General features: G+C 42.7%; 2 long non-coding RNA genes and 2 other non-coding genes across 4 annotated transcripts in view; 1 reads left to right on the top strand and 3 right to left on the bottom strand.

Annotated features, from left to right (window-relative positions):
* LOC143839776 (uncharacterized) overlaps window positions 1–6999 on the bottom strand; it is a 60580-nt gene extending 53581 nt beyond the window's left edge. The window contains exon 1 of the long non-coding RNA XR_013231854.1: window positions 6894–6999. This is a non-coding gene — a long non-coding RNA (uncharacterized LOC143839776). The remainder of the gene's footprint in view (window positions 1–6893) is intronic.
* A 163-nt stretch (window positions 7000–7162) lies between these two features.
* On the top strand, window positions 7163–7234 carry TRNAP-CGG (transfer RNA proline (anticodon CGG)). Its single transcript has one exon. It is a non-coding gene; the product is annotated as a tRNA-Pro (tRNA).
* A 740-nt stretch (window positions 7235–7974) lies between these two features.
* Window positions 7975–8046, bottom strand: TRNAP-AGG (transfer RNA proline (anticodon AGG)). Its single transcript has one exon. It is a non-coding gene; the product is annotated as a tRNA-Pro (tRNA).
* Window positions 8047–8290: 244 nt separating this feature from the next.
* On the bottom strand, window positions 8291–13196 carry LOC143840664 (uncharacterized). Its single transcript, XR_013232293.1, has 3 exons — window positions 13139–13196; window positions 9324–9458; window positions 8291–8655 (listed from the first exon to the last, which is right to left on the bottom strand). It is a non-coding gene; the product is annotated as an uncharacterized LOC143840664 (long non-coding RNA).
* Window positions 13197–14766: the final 1570 nt, after the last annotated feature.

Raw genomic sequence — 14766 nt, 5'->3', positions numbered from 1 at the left:
GTCTGGGCTATCCAAGTCAGGGCATATTACCTTAAAGCATGAACAAGACTTTCAGAGTACAAGCTTTCTAAAGAAAGGAGCTTTGACTCTCATAATTTTGGGGCATTTCTGCACCCTTTAAATGTAGTGAAATGCTTAACTTATGTAGTTGTTATATTCCAGCCCCTCTGTATGATATCGCCAGCATCCAGCGTCTGGGCAGTAACCAGCCAGCTACATCCTCCATTTTAAAGCACTAGTTGGGGAATTGCATAAAGTGGATTCCCCAACCTATTTAGCATGAGCTACAGGAGAGCAACCAGCAGGCAATCAGCAGAGGGAAGGTGTGGAGGCTCAAACACACTAAAGGTGCCTGCCTCATCCCACCCTCACACCTGCCTCCCTCTCCCTTGTTCCTGAAGGATGGGAATATCTTTTTTTTAAAGGTCTAACATCCTGGAGCAACGAATAGGCGGACAAGCGTGCAGGCAATGCCAGAAATAATATTTTCATTCCAAAGTTGTAACAAAAAGCATGCCTCTCTAAAATTCCCCCCCCCCCCAAAAATAACCAGGAACAAGATTATTTTTTTAAAGTTATATGCATATAGGCATTTAAATGGAGAACTGTGAATTTAAAAAAATAGCGGGCATTGCGGGACCTTTAAAACACGGAGAAAGGGGACTGGCTGCCTGGATTGAATGACAGGCGGAAGAGAGTCATGTGAAAGCGTATTGCTCTCTTCTGCCATTTCTAGCAGTACTTGTGGAGGGTGAGAAGCATGAAAAGGCAGCAGACAAAAGCGAGACAGCAAAAAGGTGAGGAGGGGTTTGGAGGAGCTATAATGTTTAGTGTTATGCCATTCTGCTGGTGTAACACTGTTTTTTCTGATGTGTGGAAATGCCTTGAGTCTCTAAGGTGCTTAGCTGTTCTGCTGCAGACCAACACAGGTACTCACTTTTGAAAGTATCTTCTGAAACATTTGTTTTCTTTTAAAAGCACAATGTGCACAAAGATAAACACTATAAGCCAGAAAACGCACATCTAATTCCATCTACCCAGCTGACTTTTCCCATTTTACAGCTTCCACTTAACATGGTAAACCATCTTTAAAACTCAAGGGAGTTTCCAAAGCATTAATGATCATGAGGCATGAAAGAGAGAGGGTGTTAGTGTTCAAATATAAGGTTCCCAGAACCCATCATTTATAGCATATACAATGCAATCCCAGAAACTTACCTGCTAGAAAGCTATTTAATATTAACTTTAAAAGCTCAAGTAGTGATAAACACACTGCAAGATGGACCATTCTGGTAACCAAAACAGAGTTAACTGTTCTATTCTCACATTAACTTTCACAAGAATAGTCCTTGGAGGGAAACACTGAGGAGTGTATTTTCTCTAAAAAAAAATGTCTGAATGGCAGAGGAGGACTCCTGAACACAGAGATTGCCAATGCTGTTCAGTCTGAGGTGTAGCCTCAGTACCTTATAACTCAGGTAAGGGTGGTTACAGCAAGAGGTCTGTCAAGGCATGCAACAATTGACAGTATTGTTATTACTGTGAAAGACTTCAATGTAGTCTCTGCATTTCTAAGGAATTACATTTAAATATGGAAGATTTGGGGCTAAAGAAATACGCAGCCAAATAAAAACGTTTTATGGGGGGGGGGGGGGGGGAGACGTGCCAGAATCAAGAGCCCACATGATTGTACCAGCTCAGCACAATTCCCGTTACCTTTAACAAGCTCTATTTAAAATGAAATTAGCCAGATTAAAGAAAGCAGGGATGGATAAAGCCACTTGCTGGTAAACAAAGTCTAGCCTTGTGGAGAGATTTGACATTTTATGGGTTTCCAACATATACCTCAGTAATGCTTGTTCCAGTATCAGGATTTCATTAGCAAAATGAGACAAGCGTTGTTGGAAAAGAAAGGTCCCATGAGGTACAGCAGGGAGGATAAACAGCCAAACTAAGAGCTGAGTCTTGTACACTGCAGCCAAAGAGTTCGAATTTGATGGAGTTTAAAATGGGAAGCCTCTCCCATGTGGATGCTGCCAAAAAGCATTCTGGGGTTGCATTTAAAGGGCTCTTAATCCATGCGCAGCACCTACATGACACCTATGCAAAGCTACAGTAGATACCAAATGCCCCTCAAAAATAGCCCTAACTATAAGATAAAGGTATCCCCTGTGCAAGCACCGAGCCATGTCTGACCCTTGGGGTGATGCCCTCTAGTGTTTTCTTGGCAGACTCAATACAGGGTGGTTTGCCATTCCCTTCCCCCCTAACTATATATAGCCTTAATATGGTTGAATGTTCTTTGGAAGCTTCAAGAAGAGACAAAAGCCGTGTATACACATACCCTTCACCTGTAAATTACATGTACACTTGATGTGGGATAGCTATGACTAGTTAGCACTACCAGAACATGTTCTATATAAGGTAGTTTATGAAAACAATTCATAAATTACCAATAGTCAAAATGTGGCTGCTTTCCTTTTAATGAGAACAGACCAATATTAAATCAGTTTTAAAACCATTGCACCAATGAGCTGTATCCATTTTACTCAGTGGGTTGGGAGTCACGTGATTCTGACATGCTACCTGTGACTCTTCCAGGCACTGTTCACTAATATGGCACCTGCCCCCAAGTTTCAGCAAAACGGGCAAAGCCCTTGTGAATGAGAGGTGCTTCCCACCTTGCAACAGCTATCCCCAGAAGACCAGAAACTGTGAGCTTTCATAAGGTGCAGGTCTCATGCCAGGGATGGAAGTAAATATGGCTCTGCTGGGTGATGGCAACTGTGAACATAGCAGAGGGAGTACCATTGATTCTTACCTATAAGCCCTTCATGTTTTTCACAAGCCATCACAATCCATTTTCAAGCTTTTTCTCCCTTTGCAACAACCGCTCTTTGGCACTGTCTGCCTGGAGGCATTCAAGCATCCTTTTCCTTGAGCCTTTGGGAAATCTTTAGGAGAGGCAATTAAATTGGATTTTTGTGGAGTGTCTTTGTCCTCACTTGTGAAGTGGTCCTGTTGGTAATTGTTAACATTTTGTTTTTAATAATATTTGGAAGATATTTTATTATTGCTGGTGGCATGGTACCTTGAAGTTACTAGAACAATTATGATGTCTTTAGTCTCAGTATTTGTACTGACTGCTTTTGCCACAAGACCAGTGTTCCCTAAGCTTCCAGTCTTAAGTATATTTAGTGGATCTTTGGGGGCTTCACATCCCTAATATGAATCCTAGATTAGCGTTAGAAAACTTCTGGAGTCATTTATTTAGACCACACTGAAGAAGAGCCTATTCTGGAATTAATAATGGGGAAAACATGCCTGTTTGTGGTACAAAGCTGCGGTGAAATAAGGGTTCTGTTATTTTAAAACAGGGTTCTCCAGTGCGGCACCTGTGGGTACCAGGGTGTCCATGTGGGCTTTGCCCACCACTGCTCAGCAGAAAACAATCCCAGAGGAAATGCTGAGGCTGATCAGTGAATAGTAGAGTATCACCTATACTTGATAATATTACTTTGGAGTTGTATCACAAGTGATGCCACTGTGTTTCCAACATCCCTACTTGGCAACTGCTGAGCTTTTTAGAAAGTGTGTGAGGCCAGTGTAAGGCAGGGCTATGGGTTATTGTCTGCCCTCATTCAAACGGAAGTTTTCCTCTAGACCAGGGATTTCCAAATAGGGTCTGTGGACCCCAGGGGGTCTGCAGGAGCTCTGAAGTGCCATGGTATAAGGGGTATAATTGAATGCAGAATTCCAGAGAAAAGCTAGAAGAGATAAGAATGCCTTCTTAAATGAACAGTACAAACAAATAGAAGAAAACAATAGAATGGGGTGGACCAGAGATCTTTTCAAGAAAATTGGAGATATGAAGAGAACGTTTCATGCAAAGTTGGGTATGATAAGGGACCAAAATGGTAGGGACCTCACAGAAGCAGAAGAGATTAAACAAAGGTGGCAAAATTATACAGAACAACTATACAAGAGCGAGCTTAACATCCCTGATGACCACAGTGGGGTAGTTACTGACCTGGAGCCAGACATCCTGGAATGTGAAGTCAAATGGGCCTTAGGAAGTCTGAGCAACAATAAAGCTAGTGGTGGTGACAGCATTCCAGTTGAACTATTCAAAATCTTAAAGGACGATGGAGTAAAAGTGCTATACTCAATATGCCAGCAAATTTGGAAAACTCAACAATGGCCACAGGATTGGAAAAGGTCAGTTTACATTCCAATCCCAAAGAAGGGCAATGCCAAAGAATGTTCAAACTACCGCACCACTGCACTCATTTCTCATGCTAGCAAAGTTATGCTCAAAATCCTACAAGCTAGGCTCCAGCAATATGTGGACCGAGAACTTCCAGAAGTACAGGCAGGATTTCGAAGAGGCAGAAGAACTAGAGATCAAATTGCCAACATACGCTAGATCATGGAGAAAGCTAGGGAGTACCAGAAGAACGTCTACTTCTGCTTCATTGACTATGCTAAAAGCCTTTGATTGTGTGGAGCACAACAAATTGTGGCAAGTTCTTAAAGAGATGGGAATACCAGAGCATCTTATTTGTCTCTTGAGAAATTTATATGCAGGTCAAGAAGCAACAGTGAGAAGTGAACATGGAATCACTGACTGGTTCAAAGTTGAGAAAGGAGTTCGGCAAGGCTGTATACTGTCGCCTTGCCTATTTAACTTGTATGCAGAGCACATCATGAGAAATGCAGGATTAGAGGAGTCACAAATTGGGATCAAGATTGCAGGGAGAAATATCAACAACCTCAGATATGCAGATGATACCACTCTAATGGCAGAAAGTGAAGAGGAACTAAAGAGCCTGTTGATGCGGGTGAAGGAGGAGAGTGCAAAAGTTGGCTTGAAACTCAACATCAAGAAAACAAAGATCATGGCATCCGGCCCTCTCAATTCCTGGCAAATAGATGGGGAAGAAATGGAGATAGTAACAGATTTTATTTTCCTGGGTTCCAAGATCACTGCAGATGGGGACTGCAGCAAAGAAATTAAAAGACGCTTGCTCCTGGGGAGGAAAGCTATGACAAATCTAGACAGCATCCTAAAAAGCAGAGACATCACCCTGCCAACAAAAGTGCATTTAGTCAAGGCTATGGTCTTCCCAGTTGCAATGTATGGCTGCGAAAGTTGGACCATAAGGAAGGCCGAGCGTCAAAGAATTGAGGCTTTTGAACTCTGGTGCTGGAGAAGACTCTTGCGAGTCCCTTGGACTGCAAGGCGAACAAACCGGTCAGTCCTAGAGGAGATCAACCCTGACTGCTCTTTAGAAGGCCAGATCCTGAAGATGAAACTCAAATACTTTGGCCACCTCATGAGAAGGAAGGACTCCCTGGAGAAGAGCCTAATGCTGGGAGCGATCGAGGGCAAAAGAAGAAGGGGACGACAGAGAATGAGGTGGCTGGATGGAGTCACTGAAGCAGTAGGTGCAAACTTAAATGGACTCCGGGGAATGGTAGAGGACAGGAAGGCCTGGAGGATCATTGTCCATGGAGTCGCGATGGGTCGGACACGACTTCGCACATAACAACAAAATAAGGGGTGGGGGAGAGTCCACACTGTCTTCCAAGCCCCTACTCTTCTTTCTGACCTACATGAGGCCAAGTCACCATAGTAGTAAAAGCAGTGGGCGGGATCAAAAGGAGGGCTAAGGGGGCAGGTAGTGATGTCCGTTTTGGGGGTGTGGCAGGATATATGGCCAGCTAACATCACTTTTGGGGCACATCAAAGTCTGAAAAATTATTTCAGGGGCTCCTCTATGGCCAAAAGGTTGAGAAAGGATGCACTGGACTCTAGAGCGGGGTTAGTCTAACTGTGGCCCTCCAGATGTCCATGGACTCCCATGAGCCCCTGCCAGCATTGTAGTCCATGAACATCTGGAGGGCCGCAGTTTGACTACCCCTGCTCTGGAGGATTAGCTTTGCAGGTAAATGTTCCTTCGTGGTTCCATTGGGCTTGCCTGCTTCCCGAAGTGTGAGGGAGTATTCCATTTGGCTGCACCCCTCGTGGCAGCCATTTTGGGACAGCATACACCACCAGCAGCCTAAAATGCCAAAGATGCCTGCAGGCTCAAAAAGGCTGAGCCTCCTCCCTCCCCCCCTCCCCCAAATGTATCAGCCACCGGTTTTTAATGCAAAGATTTTTGTTTTTCTAATTTTATTTTAATGTGTACAATTATGACAAAATAACTATGGAAGCAATTGCATTGAATTCGAGATTGAAATTGAGGGTAAAATTTCCTTTGTGCGTTTATTGCACAGAATATTTAAGCCCAAATTCCGTATACATCAGATTAGCAAACTTTTTTTTAAAAAAAAGATGACACCGGTTCTGTACGTTCAGTAAGTATATGAACAAAAACTAGCGAACAGATTCTCTTTCCCCCAAAGAGCACCGTCTACCTATCTCCGCCTGCTATAAAGCACTTAATGTCTGGAAGAGAGCTGGGAGCTGGCCACCTTATTTACCACAAAGCTCCACCATTATCCGAGACGTCTTCCTAGTTGGAATCAGGTGGGAAGCCGTGTTGGTCTGAAGCAGCAGAAACAATTCAGAGTCCAGTGGCACCGTCCTTTCAGACCAACAAAGGCATGCCTTGAATAAAAATGTGTTGGTCTGAAAGATGCCACTGGACTCTGAATTGCTTCTGCCTAGTTGCTTTGCGCAGCAATAAAAAGGTCAGCAGCTAAGCCCTGCTAAGGTTTCACCGGTCGGAGAACTAGTAGGCAGAGATGGCGCGTCTCCGCAGGAGAAAACGGATGCCTGAGAAAGAGCGTGCAAAAAGGCCGCTCCAAGCCCCGAGTTTTGTTTCTGAGCCCCGCCACCAGCCATCGCGCTCCCACACACCCAGCTCTCGCAGTTCTCTCCTCACCGCTAATGCAGCTGCGGCGACTACGCGCAGACTCGCCCGCCTACGTCTCCCCCTCAGGGTTAGGGAATCGGATAGGCCGTGCGGTCAGATGATCTATCCAAACGAGTAATGAGATGGACGGACCGTGGACGGAGCCATCCGTAAAAATGGCAGGGGTGATTCCATGTGTAGCCATGAAATCGTGCAAACGGCTACGGGAAATACTTGCGTACTGCAATGGGGGCGGGATAAAAGTAAAGAAGCAGGCCGAGAAACAGCGTGTTGAGAACGGCTCGTTGGTCTAGGGGTATGATTCTCGCTTCGGGTGCGAGAGGTCCCGGGTTCAAATCCCGGACGAGCCCGAAAGTGGGGAGGGCATAAAAAGCTCTCTTCTATTTTGGGGGCATTCAACGGTCATTAATTTTACAGCTGTTTCATCGCCCTCTTAGCGAGGGTTAGTGGAGGACAGAGGCGCTTGATGGCGGGGAGAGGGGAGACGTACCAGAGGCTGCACTTAGAGAGGCGATGCAACCCCGCCACCCCCAGAAGAAAAGATTAACGTGCAACGCCAAGAGCTGAAAGGAGGAGCAAAATATTACCCCATGAAGCTGCAGTTGGTGCCTGTAAACATTATTCAAGAGCCGGACTGAGAACCGTAAAATACAAAAAACAATATCATCAGAGTCCAGTAGCACCTTTAAGACAGTATCAGATCATGTGCGTATAAATTAAAGGAGTCTCAAAACAATATTTTATTAGGGGGTTTGCTTTCACTGAAAGTCAACCAGGACAATAGCGTTCATTTTATTTTCTGATCAGGATCCTTCCGTTGCACGTCGCCCCCCAATATCATTGAATAAATTAATTATTAGGGTTATTTTATATGTAAGAAAAGACCAAGGCACAGAGAAACAAGAAAATCAGCTTTATTTTTTGCTGCCCGATCTCCCGTAGGGTTATGCACACAATCTCATAGTACCCTAGTAAGTGGCATAAGAATTATAGCGGCAAACATGATGAAAATATTTGTTTGGGGAAACCTTAGAAACAAATATACAAAAAATACATAATTGCTGCGCCCTTGATAAAGGGAGAAAATAAAGGGCTCGTCCGGGATTTGAACCCGGGACCTCTCGCACCCTAAGCGAGAATCATACCCCTAGACCAACGAGCCAGGCTGCTTGAACGTTCTCAGCATTCTAGGAAAAGTTGAAAGAACGGACTTGTTCTTTTCAGTCATTCTTTTGATTTTGAGGCGTCCCAAATAATTGCGCCCTTTAATTGTTAAATAACTTGATTTTGTTACAGAGGAAAGCCTATTGCAGACACGCACACGTATAAACAACAATCTAAAGAAACCAAACAGTTCTGGTGGTTCGCTTGTGGTTGGATTTTATTTGCATAAAGGGCAATCTCTATCTTTGCACACAGACATTGTACAATTAGCTATCCATTTTGTTCGCGTCAGACATGGATTCATTGGCAGCCATAGGTTCTACATCCCCCCCCCCCCGTTAGAATATGGGGGCCGAAACAGGAACCACGGGAATATCTTCTGAATGCTCCGAACCCCACAAGATATGGATGGTTCGCTATGGGTTATGGGGTGTGTGTATGCGGGGGGTGGGGGGGGGTTCCCCGGTGCGTTGCAGTTCTTATTATGAATGTACTGTGCCCAGTTGTCTTCTACGAATAATGCTTTCCGCTTCTTTCGCTCCACTGGCGTGCTTCTTCCTAGAATCACTGAAGACGCTGCTTCAAGGGGGACATCACGGCCACACCGCTAGTGCCACAAATGGGGGGAGGGGGGGGAAGAGGCGGGAGTCAAAACACAGTAGCGCTGTGATGAAGTCCAAGCAACCGGTCACATTTTGCCTGTTCCTTCTGAACAAGGTATTACGACGCTATTGCTTTTTCACTCACACACACACGACCAACATGCTCAACCTTCAGTTTCCCTACGGGATTTGGAATGTCCGAAATTCATAGCTGAGGCATAACACGATCTCATTGGGTGTTTATCGATCGTTTGAAAAACCTGTTGTTACCCGCCCTGAGCCGATTAGGGAAGGGCGGAATACAAAAAAAGATAAAGATTGATTGACTGAATAGTACTATACTATGCAGCAGGAAAAGGGCTTCAGGATACAGGAGTTTGGAAATAGTAGATCTTTAGGTCACAGGCCAGCAAATCAGAAGTTTGGCATTACTCATCTTGGGAGAGGAGGGAAATGCAAAGAGGGAAATACATAACATCAATCACGCGACTGAAAGCTTCCTTGTATCCTAAAAGCAAGGACGTTTGCATCCTGCATTACATTGTAAGGAGGCAGGGAGCTATTGTCTAGGTGGCCATCCTGTTTCCTAAAACCAATAACCAGAGAACAATTTTTGTAAAGACTAAGACCATGTAACTTGCATACCTTGATTACAAAAAAAAAGAAGATTTACCTCAATACTTGTGGCCTTGATTCTTGATAGACTCACACATTCTCTATGGTACCCTAAGCAGATGAGTCCACGTAGAAGATCCATAGCACCATCATTTAGAGTGCTCTTGATTGATGCAATCACATTCTGCCTGTTCTAAGAAGCATCTAATTAGTTCTCCGTTTGCTTGCAACCCAAATTCAAAGTTCTTTTGGGTCTCACCTTTGAACCGTTTGAGAGTTGCTTATGACACTGGGAGAATAACCTCTTTGGTAAGTCTAGAGCTTGCAGGCCTAGATCTCTATCAGCATTTGAATGCATCTAGATAGCAATTACATACAGACTTACTTTTAGATATTTATTATTTATATTTATGTATTGTTTATTGGAACTTGTATAAATCTCTCACCACTCTTATCTTTTTGTCTTGTCTCTATGTATCTTTTAAATAAAAAAAAATTATTTATTTTATTTGTATACCACCCTCCCAGCAAGTCAGATTGTAAGGGGTTGTTTGACTTTAAGGGGTTTCCTCTTTTGTTCTCCAGCCCCACCCCCACCCCCTTTTAAATGAATGAATAAATAGCTAGCTTGGGAGTCAGGTACTTGAAGAATCTCTTCTTTCCTGTCTGAATCTGACCACTAATTCCAGCCCCACCCCATCTGTAGGTAAAGGTAAAGGTATCCCCTGTGCAAGCACCGGGTCATGTCTGACCCTTGGGGTGACACCCTATTGTGTTTTCATAGCAGACTAAATACAGGATGGTTTGCCAGTGCCTTCCCCAGTCATTACCGTTTATCCCCCAGCAAGCTGGGTACTCATTTTACTGACCTCGGAAGGATGGAAGGCTGAGTCAACCTTGAGCCAGCTGCTGGGATTGAACTCCCAGCCTCATGAGCAGAGCTTCAGACTGCATGTCTGCTGCCTTACCACTCTGCACCACAAGACGCTCTATATTATTATCTGCTTATGGTTTTTCTTTCTCAACTTCTTTACTGTTGTAAAACCTCTGAAACATTCTTCATGTTTCTAGAGAACCCAGAAGTGGCGTGATCATGCTGAATATGGTTGGGAGACATAACTGTGTACGTGCCCACCCAGGGCCACTCCCTTTCCCACCCCTCCAGGCCCATTATTGGCCATGATGGTCATAAAAGGTAAAGGTAAAGGTATCCCCTGTGCAAGCACCGAGTCATGTCTGACCCTTGGGGTGACGCCCTCTAGCGTTTTCATGGCAGACTCAATACGGGGTGGTTTGCCAGTGCCTTCCCCAGTCATGACCGTTTACCCCCCAGCAAGCTGGGTACTCATTTTACCGACCTCGGAAGGATGGAAGGCTGAGTCAACCTTGAGCCGGCTGCTGGGATTGAACTCCCAGCCTCATGGGCAAAGCTTTCAGACAGCTGCCTTACCACTCTGCGCCACAAGAGGCTCTATATGATGGTCATATCACCAGGTAAATGCCTGACAAATTTTTAAAATATATTAAATAAAATTAATTAACTCCCACTCATTCAGGAAACCCTTCCAGGGCCATCAAGAAACACCAGGGTTTCACAAAACCCTGGTTGAAAAAGTCTGGCTTAGATATTCTGTCAGTTGTTTACTGTTTACATTTTACGTCATCACTGTCTCCTGAGTTTTGCTGTTGATTTGCTTTCAGTAAATGCCTGTTCTGGAGTGGTTGGCTTAAACTTTTTTTATGAACAGTTGTACTGAATAGTTGTAATGGTGTTTTTATTTTGCTGTAAATGTTTGATTTTAATAACATGCTTATCGTTTTACTAGGACTAATGCCACTGAGTGTATTTAGAATATACATTGAACATATTTTACGCTTTATCCTTAGGCTTGCCAACCTCCAGGTGTTCACTGAAGATCTCCTGCTCTTACAACTTATTTCCAGGAAGCAGAGATCAGTTCACCTGGGGGAAATGTATGCTTTGCAGGGTGGACTCTCTAGCACTTTACTCCATTGAAGTCACTCCCCTCCCTAAACCCTGCCCCCCTCAATCTCCACCCTCAAAATCTCCCAGTAATTCCCAACCAGGAGCGAACAACCCTATTTTGCCTGTTGTGTGCTGATTTGGAGAAGCAAATAAATACATGCATGCCGATGACACTGAACTGAACATGACCCACTAGCCAACTCTTGTGTACAGCTAGAGGTCATTTTCCTGCTTCAATGTATGGGTTTTTGTAAATGTGAAATCTGACATTGTGGGCTTAAGAATTCTGACTCATCCACAGAACATTAGTCAACGGGAGCCACAAGACGTAATAAGCCTCGAAATGAGACCCCCTTAAGAAGCTTGGGGAATGGAAATATAACACAGTGGTTGAAATTCTTTTCCTCTTTTACCTCCCATATAGGCAATATAACTAGTTAAGAAGTTAATCTGGGGTCTAAGATCTTTTAAGTAAGCTGAATTTGTATTAATAAACCTAATTTCGCAGTGTCTACCAGCCCAAAATCAAAGCATAACTAAAAGGAGACACCTAATGGAATGGGCTTACATTATAGTGTGGGGTTTTAGATTTTCTATGATAGCTGAATTTGAATTATCTAACATATCTCTGTAGTGACTTTCAGCCTAAATTTAAAGTATAACTAAAAGGAGGTTTCTAACTGAGGAGGTGTAAATATAACTAACGAAAAATTTATTCTACTAATTAATGAAGACTCCATTTTATTATTTCCGGTATTAACAATGTACACTTATATATATTTGTTTCTCTTCTTTCTGTACAACTAAGCAGGCTTATTTTTTTTTTCCCTTTTCCCCTTTTTCTAGTGGAAATGTGGAGGGCTCTAGGACTACGTTAAGTATAAACTGTTTATGATTGTTAAAAATATCAGAAACTATGCAAACAAATGTTGAAATGATGGTAACAAAGCAGACTTCTCTTTTTAAATGTGGTGTAAACGTGAAAAAGCCTATAAAAAGTCTATAAGCTTTGGGTAAAAGTCCATAATATTGTAGCCAGTCTTATAATCTTAAATGGAGAGAAGAGGGTTCTAAGATTGAAACGGGGAACCAAAATGTTTTTCCATAGTGCTTCCTAACCCACATACAGAGCTTCTTCTTCTATGCGACGACGGCAGCAAAACTAGAATTGGCAAAGAAATGGAAAACGCAAGAACTACCCTCGACAGAAGACTGGGTGAATAAACTAGCTGACCTTGCCAAGATAGCCAAACTGACACTAATAGTTAACGGAAGAATAGAAGAGGCCTTTCAAGAACAATGGGGCCCTTACCTGAATTATTTACAAAAGGGATTAAAATGGGGAACTAAGTGTATCAAATGAAGAGCATAGCTCTCCTTTTCTGTATTAACAATGTAGATTGCATGTATCTCACTGTCTTCAACTCTGGAAAATAAAATAAAAAACTTTCTATTAAAAAAAAAAAGAATTCTGACTCATCCCATGCTTATTTATGAGCAAGATGTTACTATGGAAATATTCACATTTTCTTTTTGGTGTGAGATTAAGGAGGGGAAACATGATTTTAAAAGTTTCAAAAATTAAAACCTGGGCTCAGTTCAGATGTCATAAGAACCCATTGTTTAAGCAAACTAACACTGATTAGTATGATTGCATAAATGCATGGCAGTCTGCTAGCAAAGGTTAGTTAAAATATTAATGATCTGAACCCATAATATGAAGTTGCTGTATCATGAAGTACAATTGGTCTTGACTGTGGCTTCATAGGATCAATGGACATGGACCTTCCCATTTATTTATATTTATATACCACCCTCCCCCGAAGGCTCAGGGCGGTTTACAGGGAACAGGAAACAGATACAGATAACATTTAATCTAGACTTACTTCCCCAGTGTCACCCTTACATCAATGCAGATTGAGATGTTAACTGGGGCTCTCCAGGGGAAAGAGCGAAGACAATAGAACCAGTGTTAGTCATGGCAAACAATGGTTTGAACAATCTATGAGGTCACTCTTAGTTTCCCAGACTAAACGTAATGAAAATAAGCAATTGTTTTGTGTTATATCTGAACCAAAGCTTAGTAAAACAGAAATTCCAGATTTCAGCCCCTCTTCATTCTTTCCACTTTTTAACTATTTGGGGAAATTTATGGTTGGTGATGACTGGCAAGACTAGAGTAAGTGGAAGACAATTTTATGCAGACCTATTCTAGTCCTAAAACATAGATTTCAGTGGGTTTTGACTGCAATAACACCACAAATGACTTCTTCAGCATCCAGTCTCTAAAAAGACATTGAAGTAGATAATGCCAGAAAATCTCAGTCTAAAACTGAGAAAGGATGGTTTATCAGAGGTATGATGTGTCCATATTGTAAATCAGGTAAGAAGAGTCGAGAAATAAGAACAAAGAAGGATCTGTAGGCACAACTGGACATAAGATGGTCACAAGGGTTCACCAAATGTATTTATAGAGTGGAGGAGCAGAATAAGGAACTTCTTTGTACTGCCATATCTTAGGCCACTTTGGTCTTTCCCCTGCGTTACAGGGCAGGGGAGAGACCAAAGAAAGATAGTCCATTGTTTCAGAAGACATTTTCAGAGAACTGCAACTGATAAACTTAAGATGCCTGACATGTATACACACATTTTCTAAACACAGGCTGCTGTGACAAATCTAGATTTAAAAGCAAGAGAGAAATTGCACCGTCCCACCCGTTATCTCAGTACATTCATAGAAAGGGGTGGGATGGCCAATATGGCAGATAGAGAAGAACAACAATTAATTACTATGATCAGAGTGAAGCTTGAGAAAGCCTGTCTACTCTGTCTACTGTGTTTAAAGAAGTAACAAGAGGTCTTCAGGAAAGCACAAACCAGTTTTAACAGCATTGCCCCTTAGTGCATCTCCTTGTGTCTGTATCACTTAAGCGCACAACACTCTCTGGTACGCCCCATATATAGGTTATACAATTCCTTATGGGGGAAAGATTTATTTAGTTATGACTGGTTCCTGCTGTAGCTTTGACTTGTACATTTTACATTGTGCATCCCAGTGGCCAAGGGATGGGGCATGGTATTTTGAGTAGAATGTTTCACTTGGTTTTAAGTTTGCCAATCTCCAGATAGGGGCCAAACAGCAAAGAAACTGTGGTTGAGGCAAAGCTGTTCTGAACATTTATTCCTTTTATTCATGAAAATAATCACTAAAAAAATAAGTCATTTGTAGCTAGCATCGTAGGTTTGGAGAAGTACCAGTTATTCAAAACATATTTTCTGTACTTTTATCAGTGGCAATCTAGTGTCCATTTATAAGTGTCAATGCTGTTACAAAGTTGCTGGTAGCAATCCAATATGTTGCAAGCCAAGTTTTAACTATCATTGAACCAGGAGGCGTGCACTTTGCTGCCTAGCTTTTGCAACTCCATTCTCAGCCTCCTTCTGCATCACTCTAAAGATGCAAGTGACCTTGGAGGGCTGGGAACAGCCAATTGACTTTTGCCTGCTGGATTAG

This window comes from Paroedura picta, chromosome 6 (genome assembly GCF_049243985.1).
Source record: "Paroedura picta isolate Pp20150507F chromosome 6, Ppicta_v3.0, whole genome shotgun sequence".
Lineage (NCBI taxonomy): Eukaryota > Metazoa > Chordata > Lepidosauria > Squamata > Gekkonidae > Paroedura > Paroedura picta.
This window is presented reverse-complemented; position numbering and strand designations above follow the sequence as displayed.